Below are 13,723 nucleotides of genomic sequence, written 5' to 3'. Positions count from 1 at the left end.
ATGATACTCAATACAGATTTTTATACTTTAAGTAGTTTTTAATACATAAAACATTTACCTTCTAATCCTAATATCAAAATCCTGTAGGGGTTCAGCTCAGGGCAAAGTATGTAAACAATAAATTAAAATCGCATCCCCTGATTTTTGAAGTAAGTAATGACTTAACTACAGTGATGTGAACATCCGCATGCGTGCGCACACACACACACACACACACACACAAACACACACACTCTATTTACCAGTACACTGCCTTACTGATTTGAAAATACAGTACTGTGAATATTAACGATCTAGCTGCAAAGAGCTACAATGTGAAAAGGTATTCCAGTCACTGAGATATATGCATAACCTAGAAACTCTAAAAGAAATGTTACATTATTTGCCAGACTAAAGAAAATTATACCCTCCTCACTCACAAAGTATTTTGTTGCCTTTATCTCTCACACCCACTCTCTTTGCTCCACCCAAGCGTCACTCCTGACCACTCCCCTTTGCCTCTTTCGCCCTCTCCTATCTTTCCTGACTTTGTGCCTTCTCTCTGTATGCTTGGTTCAGCTTCCCAACTAATTTATGCCAAGCTCCTTCCAGGTCTATTTTCAAAAGAATTTCTAACAACGGCCCATTCTATTAAGCATTTAAATTATGATGTTCTGTTTAAGTACTCTACTGTATTGCACCTGCTTGTGCCTCTAGATTACAATATTGCAAGGCAAGGACCTATTACTTGTCTGGCACAGTTCACCAGTTAAACTAGGTACCCTTACATTTCTTTATAAATCAGATGCAAATATGTGCATGAATTTACCTCCTATCTACCACAAGACGTACACAACATCTCAAACAGAAAATAAATAAATAAAAATAAATAGATAAAACTTTGTAGGTGACCTTTAGGGTCTAAAAATTGTATGGATAATTAAAGATTAACATAATAGATTTTTTTTGATGAATAAGCCAGGTTACTGAAAAGTAACCTATTATGTCAGAACTTGTGTATTTTGCTTATTTACATTTTTTCCTGACTGTATTAAATGCTGTTGGATGTAGTTAAAATTTTAAAGATTGCATGGAAATCAAAAACAATTTGTGATACACGATACGATGTAATCAAGGGAAAGTTACTCATTTTTTAAGAAAGGAAAGATCAATGCATCTTAGGACAGTCACTCTACTTTATGGTAACTGTGGTTCCTCGAGATGACATCAGTGTGTATCCTATTGTAGGTGTGAATGTACGTCACGTGCACAAGATCTGTTTTTTTTGTTTTTGTTTTAAACAGCTGTGACCATCAGGTCACACATGCACTCCTCATGCTTGGGAATACAGAGACGACCAGCCACGACCCTCATTCAGTTACCTTACAATTCAAAGCCCATGGTAGCTGAGGACTCAGAAAAGGGGACAGAGAATGGGTTGTGAGATTCACACTGATGACATCTTGAAAAGCCATAATTACTATCAGGTAAGTCACCATTCTTTCTTAGATTCATAGGTTATAAGACCAGAAGGGAACACATGTTCATCTGGTCTACCTTATGCCCTTGAATTATTTCCTGCTTCAAAATCCAATAGCTTTGGTTTAACAGGAGCATATATTTTAGAAAAACATCCTATCTGGATTTTAAAATGTCCAGTGATGGAGAACCCACCATGACTCTTCGTAACCTGTTCCAATGATCAATTACCTCCACTGACAAAAATCTGCACTTCATTTCCAGTTTGAATTTGTCTAGCTTCAACTTCCAGCTACTGGGTCATGTTACACCTTTCTCTGCTTGATTGAAGAGCCCATTATCATATAAGTATGGCCTACGTTCTTTGTTCCTAGATGTCTGACCTTACATTGGCCATACTGAAATGCATAGTGTTTGGATGCACCCAGCATACCAAGCAATCCAATTCTCTATGTATCAGTGACATGTGCTTTTCATAATTTACCACTCCTCCTTTGTGTCATCTGCAAACTCTGTCAATAATGATTTTACATTTTCTCCAGGCAACTGAAAAAATGTTAAATAGGATAGGGCCAAGGATGGATCCCTGGTGGACCTCATTAGAAAAAACAGTCACTTGATGATTATTTCCCATTTAGTAGAAGGGAAGGTTGGCAGAGGTTACAGAGTGATTCACAACACTTGACCAACATATCACAGTGGACATTTGGCCGATGATGAAAATTGTGTTACTGTAATCTCAGAGGCTGAAAGTCACTTTTTCTGAAACATAGGCCCCTTTCAAGATGGGTCATATGATCTATGATAAGTTGGAAATGGAACAGGACAAGATATTCAGACTACCTGAACTACTGTATTTTATACTGTATTTTCTTTTATTTGCAGGAGTGTAAATCCTGAGTGAGCAAAGCATTACCCTTGAATCTTTTAAAGAATGAAGAGATTCATCTGCGGTGTCATTGAACTGCTTTGTTCCATCAAACAGGAGATCTCTGACAATATTCTGCAATTCTTTGGGGGATTCCAGAACATTGCAAACAGGATGTATGCCGCATCACTGTTTCTGTTGCCACTGGGTGGGATGCAATACCCTCTGCATCCAACAAAGTTTGCAATGATGCCTTAGCAATAAGCTGATCCTCTGTAATAATTGTCTGGAATTGCTCTCTTTGTTCCTGAAGCAGATGTTCAATAAAAAGTGTGAACTTACTATAGTGAATGTAATTGTATTTGGCAATGAGAATTTGATAATTCACCACTCTATATAGCAGTGAGGCCAACTAAGTCTAGACATTTCTGGTCTCTGTCATGAAAGGTGGACTCACATTGTTGTTATTATGGTACTTATCAGCATATACCACCAATTAATTCAGTGTTGCATAAGCAAGTAAATAAATAAATATTCTGACCCTTTTTCAGGCCCATAATATTTCTTGCCTGCCCTTTTACACGTTAAGAGGTACTGCCACTGGGATTTGCCATACTGTTTTAGCCAGTTCAAGAAAAGCTTCATATGGTAGAGTTACTTGACCTGAAGCAGCAGTATGGAGTAGGTGAAACAGCTTATGCTCCTTTACTTCCTCTCTTCATGAGGTCCTGAAACTGCCTGAAGTCATCTGTATAGGAAGGAGGCGGCAGCAACATCACTGCCCCATAAAGCGAAGAGGAAGATATATTAGTTGATACTGCTTCCTCATCTGTTCTTCTTTCTTGCTCCTCAAACAACTCCTCATATTAAGGAGATTGATGGGAAAGATCCTGTGGTAAGGTGGTTTTCCCCTCTCATTCTCCCTACCCAGTTGTGTAGGCACCGGAGGAGAGTATCCTATTTGTAGCCCAAAGGGAAAAGGTGGAACTGCAACGCTGACTCGAACACGGAGATTGTTGGGTGGCCCATACGTGTTTTGATCTTACAGACTCTCTGGGGGAAACTCAGGAGAAGAAGCCCAAGGAGGACATCTAGGTGAGCCCTGAATAGAAATCTGAGAATCTGAAGAACTCCCATCCTCAGACTCCAAGGGAGGGGCAGTGGACTGTGGGATGGCTAAAGGCATAACTTCTGATATACATGGTACCAGTGAATGTGTCGGTACCAGAGACAAACAGGAGTCCCATCTTGAAACAGTCCTGGTACCCAAGAGTTGGCGGGATTCTGATTCTTTGGGTATCAAAAAGTCCTTAGATCAGTGGTTCTCAACCTTTTTTCATTTGCGGACCCCTAAAAAATTTCGAATGGAGGTGCGGATCCCTTTGGAAATCTACTGTCTGTATATATAATTGAATATAGTTGAATTCTGTTCAGTCCGTTTTCAGTCTAAGTCTTTCGCAGACCACAGGCTGAGAACCACTGCCTTAGATAACATGAACCTTCCTGGTAGTGAAGTTAGTAATGAAGAGGAATCCTGGAAGGATGGGCCCTCACAGGCTCTCAGTGCTGAGGGAGCTGCAGTTTTTTATTATACCAAATTCTCTTGCTACAACAAGTGTTGGGCATATTTGAAGGTACATTCAGTACTGAAGATGAGGTATTTGGGTACCACACACTTATGCCTAGTCAAGGAGGCCTCCTTCGACTTCTGTTAACTGAGTACCAAACTCAAGGTAGCCACCAGTGTAGACTGAGGCTGTGTACCAAGAAACTCAGGGCTAGGCGCACTGCTTGACGCCCTCTTAGCCAATATGGGTTTATTGGCAGTGATAGATCTGGGAGCCTCAGCTGCACCCTTGCTTCCTCAGCTCCCGGTCCCAGATAAAGAGAAAATGAACATGAAAAAGAAACCAAGCCATCAACCCCAACTTAGCTCAGCATATACCCCTATTCTCTCAGGGAGGCTTCTATGACCCCTTTGTCAGGAGCCTTCAGGGTAAGTCTGTACTCCCCCCGAGCCTCCTCCTCCTGTGTGGGGTTGCTTCCTTTTCAACCCTGTTTCTGAGCCCAATACTGTGCTTTATCCCTTTCTAACCCAGTGTGGGGTTTGTATACCCCATCACAGAATGCTATAATAAGTAGTCATGAGGAAATTCTAAGAGAATGTGTTGAGTTCTAAAGATTTGAATTCCAATATCTATGTGCACACCAACTGTCTTCATTATATGAGGTACAGTTGTAATAAATGGTGTAGGGATTAGTTATTACATTAATTACGTGTATTGCTGTAGTGACTCTAGTAATGGACAAAGGACCCCACTCTGCTAGGCCCTATACAAACAGGGAACGAACAACCACCTGCCCCAAAGAGTTTACAATCTAAGCATAAGAGAAGAGACAACAGATGGACACAAACAGATAGACAATACAAAGAAACAATGAAAAATATTGCTCAGAACATCAACAGCCTAACCATTGTCAATTTTTTAGGCACCACAGAAAAGGAGAGAGTTTTGAAGGCGGATAATTAGCTGATTTTGCAGATATTCACAGGGATCTCCCCACATGGATTAGGGGTAACATCAGAGGAAGCACAAAGGTGATTTAACAAGTGGGTGATGGAAGCCAACATCATAGGCCAATCAAAGGCAAAAGTCGACATCTTGAGTGTGAATGAGAGATAAGTAGGGTTGAGATAGGCTGAGAAGGGCCTTCAAAGTGAAGGTAAACAGCATATGTTTGATGCCATGGAGAAGGGAGAGTCAGTGGAAGAATAAAGGGAGAGGGGTGACATGGTAACAGAGTCAGGATAGGGAAATGATCATTGCAGCAGCCCTCTGAATGGATACAAATGGGGAAAGATTGCATTTGTCAAGGCCAGCAAAAAAGATATTGCTGTATGAGAGACATGAAGTGATGAGAGCATGGACAAGAGTTTTAGTTGCATAGATTAACAGAAAAGGCAGCATCTTTGAGATGTTACTCAGAAAGAAAGAATCAACAAGATTTAGACATAGCCTGAGGACCTAGAGAGCAGTCTGAGTTAAAATGAGACTAAGATTACAAGCATGCTGTTGGAACCTGCTGGCAAAACTGTTACTATGATATGACAAGAGGCGCATGTATACTTTGGAGGATCATGTATCCCTCATTTCAGCACTGAGTTCTGTAGATTTTGTCAATAGCAGTGCAAGGAGCTCTTGTTATATGAATTGTCAACAGTCTGGTGGCATACATGACAATGGCCTCTGGGGATTACTGAGGGGTAAATGAAGTCAATGTCTCAGAAAGAATCCTGTGGGCAGAGTGAAGGGGTTCACAGATTCCAAGGCCAGAAATAACCACTGTGATCATGTAGTCTTTCCTCCTGTATAGCACAGGTCACAGAATGTCCCCAAAATAATTCCTAGAGCATATCTTTGAAAAAAACATCCAATCTTGGTCTAAAATTGCCAGTGATGGAGAATCCACCACAACCCTTGGTAAATTGTGTCAATGGTTAATTACTCTCACAGTTAAAAATTTAAATCTTATTTCCAGTCTGAATCTGTGTCGCTTTTACTTTCAGCTTTTGGATTGTGTTGTACCGCTCTCTGTTAGACTGAAGAGTCCATTATCAAGTATTTGTTCCTCATGTAGGTACTGTGGCAAACTGCTGGCACTATTATGAGGGGTCCCGCACTTTCTCCTCTTGTGGGGGTTCAGGGCGCCGTTTCTCACCCCTGAACTGGGGTATCAACTGTCCCACTAGTGTCCCAAAGAAGGGGAGTGGAGAGGGAGGTACCCGGGCCCGCCCTCTACCCGGGTCCCAGCCCAGGGGCCCTAAGGATAGCAGCGAACCACTTGAACTAGTGATTCCTTCCCCTGGGCTACTTCCCTCTCCGGCCCTTCAGCTTGTGGGGTTTCCTGCCCTCTCTCCGCTTGGGCCACGTTTCTCCCAACCCCTTGTGCCTATAGAGTCCCTCTGCTCTGCACAAGCTGGGTTTCCCTTTACCTAGGGTCTTGGTCTTCTGGCCCGCCACAGCACTTCTCCAAACTGCTCTCCTCCAAACTGCTATCCACTCCTACAACAAACCACTCTGCTTCAACTCTTTCAAACTGCTTTCCTCCAAACTGCTCTCTGATCCAACACCAAACCACTCTGCTTCAACTCCTCCAACTGTCTGATTGAAGCAGGGGGGGTTTAGCAGGTGACTGGCTTCAGGTGCTCTAATTGGCTTAATTGGTTTCAGGTGCTCTAATTAATCTGTAGCAGCCTCTCTTCCCTCTACAGGGAATAAGGCTCTCCTCATCCTGGGGCTCACATATCTCCCATCTATCCCTCTCCTGCTGCCCTCTGGCCATGCTATATCACAGTACTTATAGTCTGTAATCAAGTCACCCCTTAACCTTCTCTTTAACATTTACACTCAGTAGACTCAGGGCATGGCTACACCTGCAGATGTAGAGCGCTGGGAGTTAAACCAGCCTTCGGAGACAGCAGCAGAGAAAGCGCTGCCGTGTGTTTACACTGTCAGCTGCAAACAGTGGTGTGGTCACATTTAGCAGCTCTTTAACGCCACAGAAAGCAGTGCATTGTGGTAGCTATCCCAGTGTGCAAGTGGCTGCAGCGTGCTTTTCAAATGGGGGAGGGGGGTGGAGTGTGACAGGGAGTGTGTTGTGTGTATGTGGGGGGAGAGACAGTGTGTTTTGGGGGGCATAGTGTGTGTCAGCATGCTGTCTTGTAAGTTTAAACAGCAGTAGGGGGAAACCCTGACATCAGCCCTCCACCCCCCATCTCTCTCTCTCACACACACATGCACAAACGCCTGCCTGGGCAGCAGCAGCATTCCACAGTAATGGTTTGCTTTGTGTCCCGGAGCAGATAAATATGCCGGCTGTCAGAAACGGAGCTTTGAAAGGGGATACCCGCATGCCTGCAACCAAGTTCAAAACAATGACCAGAGTGGCCACTTGACTTCAGGGGATTAATGTAATGTAAAAATGTAAGACATCGTCTTACAGTAATGTAAGACATCGTCCACACTGACACCCGGGTGTTTCAGCCAGGGCACAGCAAGCTTTATGCTTCTCATGGAGGTGGATTACCAGGGGCGCTCAAGCTGCAGAGTCCAGGCGCTCTATGTGCCTTGCCAGTGTGGACACTTCAGGAGTTAGGGCACCTTGGGCTGATTTAATGTGCTCTAACTTGCAAGTGTAGCCAAGCCCTCAGTGTTTGAGCATAGGCCATATAGGCTTCTCCAGTCTGCTACACCTAACCTAAACCCAAGTTTTACCTTAGCAAAATCCCTTGACCAAATGTCCCTGTGACTTGCTTTCCTCAGTTCCAGTTGCCCAGGATGATTATATTAACTTATCTGCTTTCATCTTCCCTTTATTTAGTTATGCTTATTTATTGACTTCTAAAGTAAAATATAGTCTGCATGTGGATTTTAGAGCACTTTAGAATATCACTCTTAAACCAGAAATTTTCATCTCAGGGCAAAAATTCCGAGAGGAGCCCCTGCAGTCAGAGAACACGAAATATGTCTAACACACATTCTCTGCTGCCAAGGGTAGAGCTCAAATGCACAGTGCATGGCTGTAATAAAGGTTCAATTACTACAGCATGTCTCTCAGAGCCACCCAATTACTAGCCTCCTCAAGTACAATCCTGTCCAAGACCCAAGGCAAAGGGCAGCTAGCCCATCCTGAAGTTTGTGCTGCTACGGCTACATGTGGTTTTCAGTGCACTAGCTCAAATCACAGCTAACGCGACTATGTCTCTTCAAGCAGGAATTTACACTTTTCTGCTCTAGTATATACATACCCTAAGTATTGTGGGAGGGAGAGGAAGAAACTGCACAAGGAATTCAGGGCATGAACTGATTTCCAGGTAGGGATCACTATCTTCAGTAAACTTTGCATGACCCATGTTAAGACATCACACAAAAAATGTAATATCAATAGCTGAAAAAGCTGCACTACTTGTGCCCAACCTAAAAATATAACATTTATGCCTAGCAGTCATTCTCAAATGCCAACCAAGAGCAGGACTCAAATTCATAGTCAATGAGTATGACCAGGGTTCAATGATTATCACCCTGAGTTATCCCAAGTCTGTGATGTCAGATAGACTTCCACAGACTCTTCCCTATCTCAATACAGTGCAGACCTATTTCATTCTCTGTGAATCAACCCATATTTGATTTGGAAACTTTCGTTTGGGAAATGTCCATTAAGGCACCATACACTGCATTATGGTATACAGAGCAATTGTTCAAAATAAATTTAAAAATTTATGGAGATATCCTATCTCCTAGAACTGGAAAGGACCTTGAAAAGTCATCGAGTCCAGCCCCCTGCCTTCACTAGCAGGACCAAGTACTGATTTTACCCCATATCCCTAAGTGGCTCCCTCAAGGACTGAACTCACAACCCTGGGTTTAGCAGGCCAATGCTCAAACCACTGAGGTCTTTTAAATTAACTATGCTACTCTAGAGGAGTTTCCAAACAGTGAAAAACCTCTATCCCACTTTCATAGCAATATGCCCAACAACCATTCATACATATCTATGTAGAATGGAGGTGTAATGTGTTATTTATCTTTCAGAAATAGTTAGAGCCCCTTTTAAAAGTACTTTGCAAGCCACATTCCCCAAAAGTATAAAACTCCCTTGCTACAGACACAAAGTAGCAACCTGGCCAACAACTATTCTCAGATTCCAGATGACACATTTGAGTATAGTTGGAGTTCAACGACTACAGCATGTCACCCTGAGCTGTTCTGCGACCAATGTCAGGTATGTTCAGGGCCATCTGTAGACATTTTGGTGCCCTACGCAGCCCCCACGTGGGGTGGGAGGACTAGCCCCAGGCCTCTGCGGCGGCACAGGAGCAGGCTTTGGAGGCAGGGGGGAACTGCCCCCCACCACGAGCTGGCGGAGCAGAGTGGGTTGGGGCTGGGTCGCTCCACTTCCTGCCACCTGGTGAGTGCAGGGCAGGCCCAACCCCGCACCCACAAGGCGGTGGGAAGTGGAGTGACCTGGCTACAGCCCACTCCATTCTGCTCCCCCGGCTCCCAGGCTTGGGGGAAGGGGGGAAACCGCCCCCCAGCACTCACTGGCGGCGCAGATGGGAGCCGGTGGCGCGGAATGGGCTGGGTCCAGGTTGCTCCACTTCCCCGCGCCCTGGTGAGTGCGGGGCGCGCAGCACCCGACCCCTGGGACGTTGCAGTCCCCTGGGACGTTGCTCAGGGGAAGGGGTGGAGTGGGGGCGGGAAGAGGCGGGACGGGGGCAGAGCAAGGGCGGGGGCTTTGCAGAAAGGGTGGAGTGGGGGCGGGGCTGGGGTTGAGCGGGGGCAGGAGCCCTGGGGAAGAGGCGGAGCTGGGGTGGGGGCAGCTTTCCTGGGCGGCTTAGCCGGCTATGGGATCAGGCTGGCTGCTGGAGCAGTACACAGCTGCTTAGGGCACCAGGAAATCTGGAGCAATTTGGTGGCCCAAATTTCCTGGTGCCCTACGCAGCTGCGAACTTTGCATATGGATAAGGATGGCCCTGGGTATGTTTCACCATTCTATTCCTAATCCCAATACAGAGCATACTCACTTCAATCCTTTAGGTGTGACAGTTTGATACATGTCAGCCTGAAGTTCCCAACTGAGTAACTTTTTCAACATTGCTTCCCCAAAAGGGCAATAGGAGCTGTGCACTAGCGGACATAAATTCCAAGCAACTGAGATCAGTTTGTGGAAGATCATAGCCATTGTTGGAACCCCAGATGTGCACAAAGAAAACCTTCAGAAAAACAAGGCGATTTTGTAAAATGCAAGGTACCTCGGGAATGCTTTGCTCAAATTACTCAAATTTGGAAAACTGGCACTATCACTACTCCCACGTGGCACAGCAAATTTCAAGGCAATCTGAGTCAGAATGCAGATTTTTAGAGCACTTAGAATAGTTGACCTTTAAACAGAGTGACGCTTAACCTTAACTATAGCAGATCTGGTGTTCCACTATAATATTTTCAAAGAAACAAGTAATTTTCTCTCCTTTAGCCACCATTAGAGGATGATGCCTGTTTTGTTTGAGGGATTTTTTGGCTTTGGTATTTGGAAACTAAGTTGAGAACCATATTCATCTTGGCTAGTATGGAGCTATTAGGAAAAATAAATGCTGACTCTCCTTTGCTTTGCCAGGAACCTTTCTACTAGAGATTCTGATGGAAAGGAATACAAGGGCATCCTTCCTTTATATAAAGAAAGCATCCCATCCCATCTTTTTGTGGTACTGTAAGTAGGAAACTAGTATGTTCTCATGGGGTAAAGGAAAAAGAGATACAAATAAGAGATATAAAACAACAGAGAAGAGATCATAATGCTAAGAGAGACAACAAAAGCCCCTCCTAACAAATGTAAATAATTATTTCCAACTTATTAAATCTGACAGAAGAAATAAATGAATAGTAAAATAAATCTGTTTAAAACCTGAGGAATACCCTAGGAATAAGAAAGAAATACAGCCAAAAAGTTGCCTGGTTATGACTACTGAAAGGAGCAGTCCAAGAAAGCTCCTCAGTTATTAGTTGCAAAAAGGAACCAACAGCTGAGATCAACAGTTGGCTGGTACCACTAACACAGCAAGGTTGAAATTAGAGCTAGACAGAGAGAAGATATGAATCCCTATCTCATACCTCCCAAGTGATTGCCTTAATCATAGAATATCAGGATGGAAGGGACCTCAGGAGGTCATCTAGTCCAACCTGCTGCTCAAAGCAGGACCAATCCCCAGACAGATTTTTGCCCCAGATCCCTAAATGGTCCCCTCAAGTATTGAACTCACAACCCTGGGTTTAGCAGGCCAATGCTCAAACCACTGAGCTATCCCTCACTTTCGGGCTCACTTTCTCTCTTTTTCTTTGGCCCAATGAATCTTTAAGTATTTATGCTGAATGGAACAGCTCACAGGAGAGATTGAGTGTAACCAACCCCAGAACAGCAGATAACCTGGTGGTTAGGGTGCTCACGTGGGATGGGGGCAGATCTGAGTTGATCCAGAGTGAGGCTCAAACCTGGGTCTCTCACATCCCAGGAAAGAGCCCCAACCACTGGGCTAAATGTTATGAAGTGGGAGAGACAGATGCATTGACAGATGAGGACTCACAGGCCTACACTACAATGGAACACTCAAAGCATGGAGTCTCGGAGCCCATGTCAGCTGACTTCGGCTCATGAGGCTTGGGCTAAAAATTGCAGTGTAGACATTCAAGCTCTGACTGGAGCCTCGTCACTTGTGAACTCTCAGAGCCCAGGCTCCAGCCCAAGCCCGAACATCTACACTGCAGTTTTTAGCCCCAAACCCTAAGGCCTGGTCTACACTAGGAGTTTATGTCGAATTTAGCTGCGTTAAATCGAATTAACTCTGCACCCGTCCACACAACAAAGCTATTTAGTTCGACATAGAGGTCTCTTAAATTCGACTTCTGTACTCCTCCCCAACGAGGGGAGTAGCGCTAAATTCAACATGGCCAGGTCGAATTAGGGTAGGTGTGGATGGAAATAGACGCTAATAGCTCCGGGAGCTATCCCACAGTGCACCACTCTGTTGACGCTCTAGACAGCAGTCTGGGCTCGGATGCTCTCACCAGCCACACAGGAAAAGCCCCGGGAAAATGTGAATTCCTTTTCCTGTCTGGGCAGTTTGAATCTCATTTCCTGTTTGGACATCGTGGCGAGCTCAGCAGCACTGGCAACGATGCAGAGCTCTCCAGCAGAGATGGCCATGCAATCTCAGAATAGAAAGAGGGCCCCAGCATGGACTGATCGGGAAGTCTTGGATCTGATCGCTGTGTGGGGCGATGAGTCCGTGCTTTCGGAGCTGCGATCGAAAAGACGGAATGCAAAGATCTACGAGAAGATCTCCAAAGCCATGACAGAGAGAGGATACAGCCGGGATGCAACGCAGTGCCGCGTGAAAATCAAGGAGCTGAGACAAGGCTACCAGAAGACCAAAGAGGCAAACGGACGCTCCGGATCCCAGCCCCAGACATGCCGTTTCTACGAGGCACTGCATTCCATCCTAGGTGCGGCCGCCACCACTACCCCACCACTGACCGTGGACTCTGAGGATGGGATATTGTCGACGCCCGCTTCCTCGGAGATGGTAGTGGACGGGGAAGATGAGGAAGGAGATGAGGAGGACGAGGCATTCGACAGCACTTACAACGCTGATTTCCCAGACAGCCAAGATCTCTTCATCACCCTCACAGAGATCCCCTACCAACCGTCCCCAGGCGTTAACCCGGACCCAGAATCAGGGGAAGGATCAGCCGGTAAGTGTTTTAAACATGTAAACATTTATTTAGAACAGAACATTAATATTAACTGTGGGTTTTTCATGATTAGATTATCCTAGGCACTTAAAGTTTTAGTCTTTGGCAGTGCAACTGCTGCAAAAAAATCTAACAATGTCCGGTATATCTTGATTGGTTTGCCCTTGGCGCTCTACTGTTTAGTCCTTGCCAGTGGAGCTACAGTAAAATTCAGTCTATATGTCCTGGGATAGAGCAGAAATCCTCATGGGACATCTCCATGAAGCTCTCCTGGAGGTAATTGGAAAGCCTTTGCATGAGGTTCCTTGGGAGAGCGGCCTTGTTGTGTCCTCCGTAGTATGAAACGTTTCCGCGCCAGGCTACCATCAAGTACTCCGGTATCATTGCCTTGCACAGCATGGCGGCATACGGCCCTGGTCTTTGCAGGCTTTCACGAAGCATGCGTTCTTTGTCGCTGTCTGAAATCCGCATCAGAGTGATGTCGCTCATGGTGACCTGCTTTGAATTAGGGGAATGTTAGTATTGGGACTGCTTGCCTGTTCCTTTACAGAACTGTAACCGGCAGTTTACAGCCATGCGGTGGAGGCGGGAGAGGGGCAGCAGAGAGGGATCTTTCCCGGGGACAGCCGCGAGGGGGTGGGACAGGGGCAGAGTTCATGCTTGCCGGATTGCTGGCAGCAGGAACTGGCCAACGCTAGGAGCATTGCTTTGAACGTTAAAGTAGGGCAGTGCTATTATTAAAGTTTTAAGGTGCCACAAGTCTACGGCTTACCATGTCAGCCCGCTACCCAAATTCCGCTGTGCTGTTCCGCTTCTGTGATCTGCACTGCAAGACCCCAGGGACTGAATGCGAAGGCCAAAAATTCGACCTTGTCCTGAGTGCGCATGTGATAGGTGCTGTGAATGGTCTTGTTCACAGAGAAAGACTATTTTCTTTGTTCACCAAAAAATTTATCTTTCTGAGGAATTCACTCCCTTTTTCCCATCCCACAGCTGTGACTGTCTCCCGATCTACCCGGTCATCAGACTCCCAGTGGCTGGCGCAGATTAGGCGTAGAAAGAAAAGGACACGGGACGACATGTTCTCAGA

The 13,723-nt window shown here is 45.2% G+C and overlaps 1 protein-coding gene across 11 annotated transcripts in view; it reads right to left on the bottom strand.

Moving 5' to 3' along the window:
* The window catches only part of FAM135A (family with sequence similarity 135 member A), a 149,212-nt gene that overhangs the window by 96,286 nt on the left and 39,203 nt on the right, over positions 1 to 13,723 (bottom strand). The window contains exon 1 of one of the 11 annotated variants that reach the window (XM_065587953.1): positions 6,321 to 6,446. The exons of the other annotated variants lie outside the window; for them this stretch is intronic. The gene's annotated coding sequence lies outside the window, so the exon portion shown is untranslated. Of the gene's footprint in view, positions 1 to 6,320; positions 6,447 to 13,723 lie in introns of those variants that run through there. 11 annotated transcript variants of the gene reach the window in all.

The sequence above is a fragment of the Chrysemys picta genome, chromosome 3, assembly GCF_011386835.1.
Source record: "Chrysemys picta bellii isolate R12L10 chromosome 3, ASM1138683v2, whole genome shotgun sequence".
Classification (NCBI taxonomy): domain Eukaryota; kingdom Metazoa; phylum Chordata; order Testudines; family Emydidae; genus Chrysemys; species Chrysemys picta.
Note: the sequence above shows the minus strand (reverse complement) of the source record. Positions and strands in the feature narration are given on the sequence as shown.